Consider the following 8,532-nt stretch of genomic DNA (forward strand, 5'->3'; position numbering starts at 1 on the left):
AAGTCAGGAGGCATGGGATAGAGGGAAATTTGGCCAGTTGGATAGAAAACTGGCTAACCGGTCGAAGTCAGAGAGTGGTGGTAGATGGTAAATATTCAGCCTGGAGCCCAGTTACAAGTGGAGTTCCGCAGGGATCAGTTCTGGGTTCTCTGCTGTTTGTAATTTTTATTAATGACTTGGAAGAGGGAGTCGAAGGGTAGGTCAGTAAATTTGCAGATGATACGAAGATTGGTGGAGTTGTGGATAGTGAGGAGGGCTGTTGTCGGCTGCAAAGGGACTTAGATATGATGCAGAGCTGGGCTGAGGAGTGGCAGATGGAATTCAACCTGGTCAAGTGTGAGGTTGTCCATTTTGGAAGGACAAATAAGAATGTAGAATACAGGGTTAACGGTAGGGTTCTTAGTGAGGTGGAGGAGCAGAGGGATCTTGGGGTCTATGTTCATAGATCTTTGAAAGTTGCCACTCAGGTGGATAGAGCTTGTAAGAAGGCCTATGGTGTATTAGCGTTCATTAGCAGAGGGATTGAATTCAAGAGTCGTGAAGTGATGTTGCAGCTGTACTGGACCTTAGTAAGGCCACATTTGGAGTACTGTGTGCAGTTCTGGTCGCCTCACGTCAGGAAAGATGTGGAAGCTTTGGAGAGGGTGCAGAGAAGATTTACCAGGATGTTGCCTGGAATGGAGAATAGGTCGTACGAGGATAGGTTGAGAGTGCTAGGCCTTTTCTCGTTGGAACGGCGAAGGATGAGAGGTGACTTGATAGAGGTTTATAAGATGATCATAGGAATAGATAGAGTAGACAGTCAGAAACTTTTTCCCCAGGTACAACAGAGTGTTACAAGGGGACATAAATTTAAGGTGAAGGGTGGAAGGTATAGGGGGGATGTCAGGGGCAGGTTCTTTACCCAGAGAGTGGTGGGGACATGGAATGCGCTGCCTGTGGGAGTGGCAGAGTCAGAATCATTGGCGACCTTTAAGCGGCAATTGGATAGGTACATGGATAGGTGCTTAAGCTAGGAGAAATGTTCGGCACAACATCGTGGGCCGAAGGGCCTGTTCTGTGCTGTATTGTTCTATGTTCTATGTAGAAACTGTTTTGAAACTGGCTGGTGCGTGTGTTCAGGCTTCTGTATCTTCTCCCTGATGGTAGAGGATATACAAAAACACAGATTCTATAGATGGGACATTGGCCTTTGTGATTGTCCGGGCCGAATTCACTACTCTCTGTAACTGTCTCTGACCTTGAATGGTACAGTTGCCATACGAGGTAGTGCTATATCCAGACAGAATGCTCTCGATGGCACACCTATAAAGGTTGGCAAGGGTATTTGCCATCATGCCAAATTTTCTCAGCTGCCTGAGGAAGAAGAGACTTTGTTAGGCCTTTGTAACCAGTGCGTTCACATGAAGAATCCAAGAAAGCTTGTTGTGGATGACATTCCCAGGAGCTTGACCTCTCCACTCGTTTCACCTCTGTGCTGTTAATGTATAGGGGGGCATGAGTAACATCCTGCTGAAAGTCAATAATGAGTTCCTTGGTTTTTCCAGCATTGAGAGCTAGGTTGTTCTCAGTGCACCATTTTTCCAGGTCTTCCACCTCCTGTCTGTAGTCTGTTTCGTCGCCATCTGAGATTCCACCGACTATGTGGTGTCATCAGTGAACTTGTAAATGGCATTAGTCTGGTATTAGGCGACGCAGTCATTGGGTATACAGTGAGTACAGTAGGGGAGCTGAGTACGCACCCCTGGGGGGGCACCAGTGTTGAGTGTTAGTGAGGATGAACTATTGTCCCCAATCTTCACTTACTGTGTAGACAGAATCAATGGAAGGAAGGCTGGTTTACACTGATTGACTTGTTTTTAACTATTAAATAAAAAAACACAAAGAACTGTGGGTAATTGGACAGCAGAAACAAAAACAAATTGCTGGGAAAATTCAGCAGGTCTAACAGCAACTGTGGAAAGAATTCAGCATTAGTCACCCTTCCAGACTGGGTGACCACTTTGTGGAACACCTCTGTTCTGTCTGAGCTTCCAGTTGTCTGTCATTTCAATGCACCACGCTGTTCCCTGCCTCAGGCTTGCTACAGTGCTCCAGTGAAGCTCAGAACAAATTGGAAGAACACACCTTCTTTACTGCTTGGGGACCCTGCAGCCTTTCAGACTCGACATCGAGTTCAGCAATTTTTGGACATGAGGCACCTTCTCCCATGACCTGACCCCAACTCCCTCCCACACTCTAGGCCTCGTTATCACCAGTGCTGCTATCACAAACAACCTACTGTCAGGTACTACTGGAACCCATTAGCAGCTATTCATTCTCCCAGACTGACCTTTACTCATTCCTGTGTCACACCAGGGTATGGCAACTGTTTGTTCACTGTCCACAGCAAATCCTCTTCTTACGTCGGTTATAAACATGTTATGTTTTTACATCTCCATTCTATCCTTGTCAGAATTACAATCAGACTTTTGAATAGACCTCTCATATTACAGTTGATCTCTTTCTGCCCCTTCTCTGTAGCTGGAGCATTATATTCTGCACTGTGTAAGGTATTATTTGTCTGGATAGCACACAAACCAAAACTTTTCATTGTTTCTTGGTACATGCAACAACAATAAATCAAATCAAATCAAATCCAACCCGGCTAATTACTGCCCTGTCACTCTACTCTTGATCATCAGTAAAGTGAAGGAATGTGTGTCATCAACAGCGTGATTATGCCTCCAGTGAGGGCCTCGACTTACCCCTGACCCTCACTCCCACAGCCTCCAGTGAGGGCCTCGACTTACCCCTGACCCTCACTCCCACAGCCTCCAGTGAGGGCCTCGATTTACCCCTGACCCTCACTCCCACAGCCTCCAGTGAGGGGCTCGACTTACCCCTGACCCTCACTCCCACAGCCTCCAGTGAGGGGCTCGATTTACCCCTGACCCTCACTCCCACAGCCTCCAGTGAGGGCCTCGATTTACCCCTGACCCTCACTCCCACAGCCTCCAGTGAGGGCCTCGATTTACCCCTGACCCTCACTCCCACAGCCTCCAGTGAGGGGCTCGACTTACCCCTGACCCTCACTCCCATAACCTCCAGTGAGGGGCTCGATTTACCACTGACCCTCACTCCCACAGCCTCCAGTGAGGGCCTCGACTTACCCCTGACCCTCACTCCCACAGCCTCCAGTGAGGGCCTCGACTTACCCCTGACCCTCACTCCCATAGCCTCCAGTGAGGGGCTAAATTTACCCCTGACCCTCACTCCCATAGCCTCCAGTGAGGGCCTCGATTTACCCCTGACCCTCACTCCCACAGCCTCCATTGAGGGCCTCGACTTACCCCTGACCCTCACTCCCACAGCCTCCAGTGAGGGCCTCGACTTACCCCTGACCCTCACTCCCACAGCCTCCAGTGAGGGCCTCAATTTATCCCTGACCCTCACTCCCACAGCCTCCAGTGAGGGCCTCGATTTACCCCTGACCCTCACTCCCACAGCCTCCAGTGAGGGGCTCGATATACCCCTGACCCTCACTCCCACAGCCTCCAGTGAGGGCCTCGACTTACCCCTGACCCTCACTCCCACAGCCTCCAGTGAGGGCCTCGATTTACCCCTGACCCTCACTCCCACAGCCTCCAGTGAGGGGCTCGACTTACCCCTGACCCTCACTCCCATAACCTCCAGTGAGGGGCTCGATTTACCCCTAACCCTCACTCCCACAGCCTCCAGTGAGGGCCTCGACTTACCCCTGACATTCACTCCCATAGCCTCCAGTGAGGGCCTCGATTTACCCCTGACCCTCACTCCCACAGCCTCCAGTGAGGGCCTCGACTTACCCCTGACCCTCACTCCCATAACCTCCAGTGAGGGGCTAAATTTACCCCTGACCCTCACTCCCACAGCCTCCAGTGAGGGCCTCGACTTACCCCGACCCTCACTCCCATAGCCTCCAGTGAGGGCCTTGATTTACCCCTGACCCTCACTCCCACAGCCTCAAGTCGGGGCCTGATTTTACTCTGCTGCTCCTTCCAATCCTTTCGGCATTGGATGAATTGTGAGTCAGCACAGATACGAGAGGTTGAATAGCCTCTGATCCCGTAAGCACACAGCAAGAGGAAGGCTGTATACTGAGGTCCTGCTGTGATTGTACAGAATGTGAGAGATTTGTACCACGTCAAGGTCAATGTGGAAGTGAATGGGGTTTGACCATGCTACAGTGTCTGGCTTTTCACAAACCTGCACCTTCTCATTAAGCTCTGTATCAGTTCCCATTCTGACAGGGTCGAGTGTGAACAGCAGCTGGAGTCTGTATCCCGGTGTGGAGGACTGGCGATATATGAATGCAGGAGAGCACATGGAGATTGGGTGTGAAAACTGGTGAGGACCTGCTCCCTGATTCCAGGCTTCGGTTTCCAGTACCAAGCTGCCCACCCTCCCCCCTCCCCACCCCACCTCACCTCACTCAACCATAACCCCTCCTCCCCCCCACCGGCATACCCAGACTCCCACCCCCTCAGCGTCTCTCCCACCCTACTCAGGACCCCTTCCTCTAAACCACTCTCTCCCCTCTAGAAGGAGGTCAGTCTGAGACCTCTCTTCCCTCACTTTCTTTGCTGCCTGTATTTTCAGTTCCTGTGTCAATGGGCGACTGGACTGTGTCTCACACTTGGGCTGTCAGTTAGATGGAGGATGGGGTTCTTGGAGCACATGGACCCCCTGCTCTGAGCCTTGTGGAGGTGGCTCCCAGCACCGGGTTCGGGAATGTGACAGTCCGAGCCCCCGCGATGGGGGCCGGGGATGCCGGGGATCTCCAGACCAGAGGAGGGAATGCAACAAGAAGCCATGTGAAGGTGAGACATTGGAGACTGCAAAACAGGTTCATCCTCATACACAACACGGGAACCAAACCACAGCACCCAAAATGGGGACCAAATCACAACACGCAACACCAAAACTGAACTACAACATGCAACACGGGAACCAAACCACAGCACCCAAAATGGGGACCAAATCACAACACGCAACACGAAAACTGAACTACAACATGCAACAAGGGGACTAAACCGCAACACACAACATGGGGACTAAACCACAACATGCAACACAGGAACCAAGCCAGAACACACAACACTGCAATACACAACATATGGAAATCTATTTTCTACTCCTCATTATAAATTCTCCTGAATCTGCCTATAATGGATCCACATTTGTTGTAGCCAAACTTTCCCTTTATACATATCTATAGAAGCTTTTCCAGTCCATTTTTAAGTTTCTGCTGGAATATGTTTAAATGCAGTCTGCTGTGGTTCTGTTCGCCGAGCTGGAAGTTTTTGTTGCAAACGTTTCGTCCCCTGTCTAGGTGACATCATCAGTGCTTGGGAGCCTCCTGTGAAGCGCTTCTGTGGTGTTTCCTCCGGCATTTATAGTGGCCTGTCCCTGCCACTTCCGGTTGTCAGTTTCAGCTGTCCGCTGTAGTGGCCGGTATATTGGGTCCAGGTCGATGTGTTTGTTGATGGAGTTTGTGGATGAGTGCCATGCTTCTAGGAATTCCCTGGCTGTTCTTTGTTTCGCTTGCCCTATAATGGTAGTGTTGTCCCAGTCAAATTCATGTTGCTTGTCGTCTGCGTGTGTGGCTACTAGGGATAGCTGGTCGTGTCGTTTCGTGGCTAGTTGATATTCGTGGATGCGGATCGTTAGCTGTCTTCCTGTTTGTCCTATATAGTGTTTTGTGCAGTCCTTGCATAGGATTTTGTACACTACATTAGTTTTGCTCATGCTGGGTATCGGGTCCTTCGTTTTGGTGAGGCTCCCAAGCACTGAGGATATCACCTAGACAGGGGACGAAATGTTTGCAACAAAAACTTCCAGCTCGGTGAACAGAACCACAGCAACGAGCACCCGAGCTACAAATCTTCTCACAAACTTTAAATGCAGTCTTTTTTTCCTTATAAGGTCCTTAGTCCTTTAGTTTATAAACCTTTCAATTCTCAGAATTATTGCTATTTCTGACAACTTTTTAAACATTTGATGTTATTATACAACCTTGAATATCATTTGTCGGCTATGGTTAGCTGAGTTTTTGCACCTTGATTTGGTTGGTATTGTCTTCACGGTCTCACATCTGCAAGTCTGCAATATCTGCAAAATGTGAAGTTTTTTTTCCAAAATCCAAGTCATTTAGATATCTGATATTCTGATATAGAGATAGACAGCCAAACCAAATCAGCCTTTCTATGTCTACATTCACAAAACAGAAAAGTTAACATCTTCAAAGAGCCTGAAAAATGATCTCAATAACCAGATCTTTTGAATAACCAATGCTATCTCTGTGAATAATCAATTCTAGACCTTGGGCTTGTTTATTACTTATCAATAATTCAGTAACTTTAGTGGAGCAAAATTAAGCAGCAATCTAATAAATGTTTATGATTTATACCCAATAACCATTGTTTTCAGCCCTGTTTACAAACAAAACAAAACTGGACAAATTACTGAAGTAACTTTCATGATGCGTTGTTCTACAAGTGCATATGATAGTTCCTTCGCTGATTTTCTAAAATATCAATCAGGACAAACTTTTCAGTTCATTCTGAGAAACTTTATGATTTACTTTTTAGTCTCTGAACTTGCAGTATGTGATGATTGAAGTTCAAGCAGGGAGTTTTTGCACCTTCATGATGTAGCATCAATAGCCAAACTCCTCTCAGAAACCCACTTCAAATACTAATACAAACTCTCCAGCCTCTTTCTCTGTTTAACCATCATGTACTCACCCAGATTTACTGTTATCAATTCCTAGGTATTGAACTTGTTAATGGCCAAACATGTACAATCTGGTAAAATGTTCTACATCCCCAGCCCCACACACCCCCAAACACCAACCCCCTCCAAGTGGGGGAGAGTCTGCAGTATCATTCTGATCAAGAACCATCCTGCAAAAAAACAAGCTGCTGCCCATAGTCCAGATGTGACTTTTCAGCTTCAACTCTCAGTTCACAGCTTCACACCAAAATTTATCATAAAAATAATAAAAATTTAACAGGAGCTTGTTACAACATGGAGTAAACCACTCTGCTAATTTAAACCAACCACACAGAAAAGATTCATCCCGTGCTGTAATCTGTTAAAATTCGAGAGGCAAAGAACTATCCCAAAAGTCACTATTTAAGGTAAAAATTAACAATTTTTAAAAGTCTAACAGAGAATATTATCAAACAACTATTTACAACTCCTTTCTCTTAAACATATCTTTTACCTTCCCCTCTACAATACTAGTCCGATAAAAAAAATCCCGATTACAATTTTTAAAAAAATCACATTTCAAAATCAGTTAGCTTTGCCGTGTATCCTGTGTAGAGTTTTCTCTGTAGATTCTTTCTCCAGGTCATAGAGTCATAGAGATATACAGCATGGAAACAGACCCTTCAGTCCAACCCGTCCATTCCGACCGGATATCCCAACCCACTCTAGTCCCACCTGCCAGCACCCGGCCCATATCCCTCCAAACCCTTCCTATTCATATACCCATCCAAATGCCTCTTAAATGTTGCAATTGTACCAGCCTCCACCACTTCCTCTGGCAGCTCACTTCATACACGTACCACCCTCTGCGTGAAAGAGTTGCCCCTTAGGTCTCTTTTATATCTTTCCCCTCTCACCCAGGTCGGTGTTGATGTTTTTCTCTGTCCACACTCCTTCTCCGGACAGGTACCTCTCCGAAACTTCTTACTAGCAGTCAACATCTGTTAGTCTTTTGGCAGTTCTTTTCACTGCTCTAGCTAACTGTTCAAAATGTCCAATACTTAGACTCCAAAACATCGGATAGTTTCATCGGTTTTAATATTATCAAAATACTAAATTCAAACTTGGTTGGAGTTTGGTATTTTGGGGCATCATTTAAACTGATTGGCCGAATTTGAAATTTGATTTTGTCTCCAGGCAACCCAGCTACTGCTTGCTGTTTGACCAAATGCTACATTATTACCTTGTTTAGAATACTTTGTGCTGTGTCAGGTAGTTATGCTGGCTTTTCAACTCTCTTAAAGATACAGTACACCTCTACATCTTCACAACAACCTCTTACACTGGAAACAAACCAGGGTCCTCAGAATGATCTATTAATCAAGGTGACATCAGAGCTCCAGTAGACAGAGCTCCATTCACCAGGCATTCCCTTTACTCCAGGTTACATTCCAATTACTCTTTGTACTCTGTCTTTATAAACTAGGCTGGAGCTCATGGACTGAGTGGAGCACTTGTTCCAAGTCGTGTGGGGCAGGATTTGAGTTTCGCAATAGGAGCTGTGAGTCTGATCTCCCGGCATTGTGTGTTGGGAATTTTGAGGAGACTCGTAGCTGCAATGGGACGTGTGCTGGTGAGTTTTAGGAATGATGCAGTTTTGTGATCGCACATGGAGTATCACAGCCAACATCTCTTGTCATTCTCTTTCTCTAATAGCTTGGTTGGTGTGGAGTAAATGGTCACCATGGTCAACATGCAGTGTGTCATGTGGAGGCGGAGAGCAGCTCCGGGTCCGTG

General features: G+C 46.9%; 1 long non-coding RNA gene across 1 annotated transcript; it reads left to right on the plus strand.

Moving 5' to 3' along the window:
* The first annotated feature begins 4,274 nt into the window (after positions 1 to 4,274).
* LOC122548772 (uncharacterized) lies at positions 4,275 to 8,286 on the plus strand. Its single transcript, XR_015757065.1, has 3 exons — positions 4,275 to 4,368; positions 4,621 to 4,841; positions 8,222 to 8,286. It is a non-coding gene; the product is annotated as an uncharacterized LOC122548772 (long non-coding RNA).
* Positions 8,287 to 8,532: the final 246 nt, after the last annotated feature.

Source organism: Chiloscyllium plagiosum, unplaced genomic scaffold (genome assembly GCF_037043375.1).
Source record: "Chiloscyllium plagiosum isolate Xiang-an unplaced genomic scaffold, Cpla_swu_hap1 HiC_scaffold_4, whole genome shotgun sequence".
In the NCBI taxonomy this organism is placed as follows: domain Eukaryota; kingdom Metazoa; phylum Chordata; class Chondrichthyes; order Orectolobiformes; family Hemiscylliidae; genus Chiloscyllium; species Chiloscyllium plagiosum.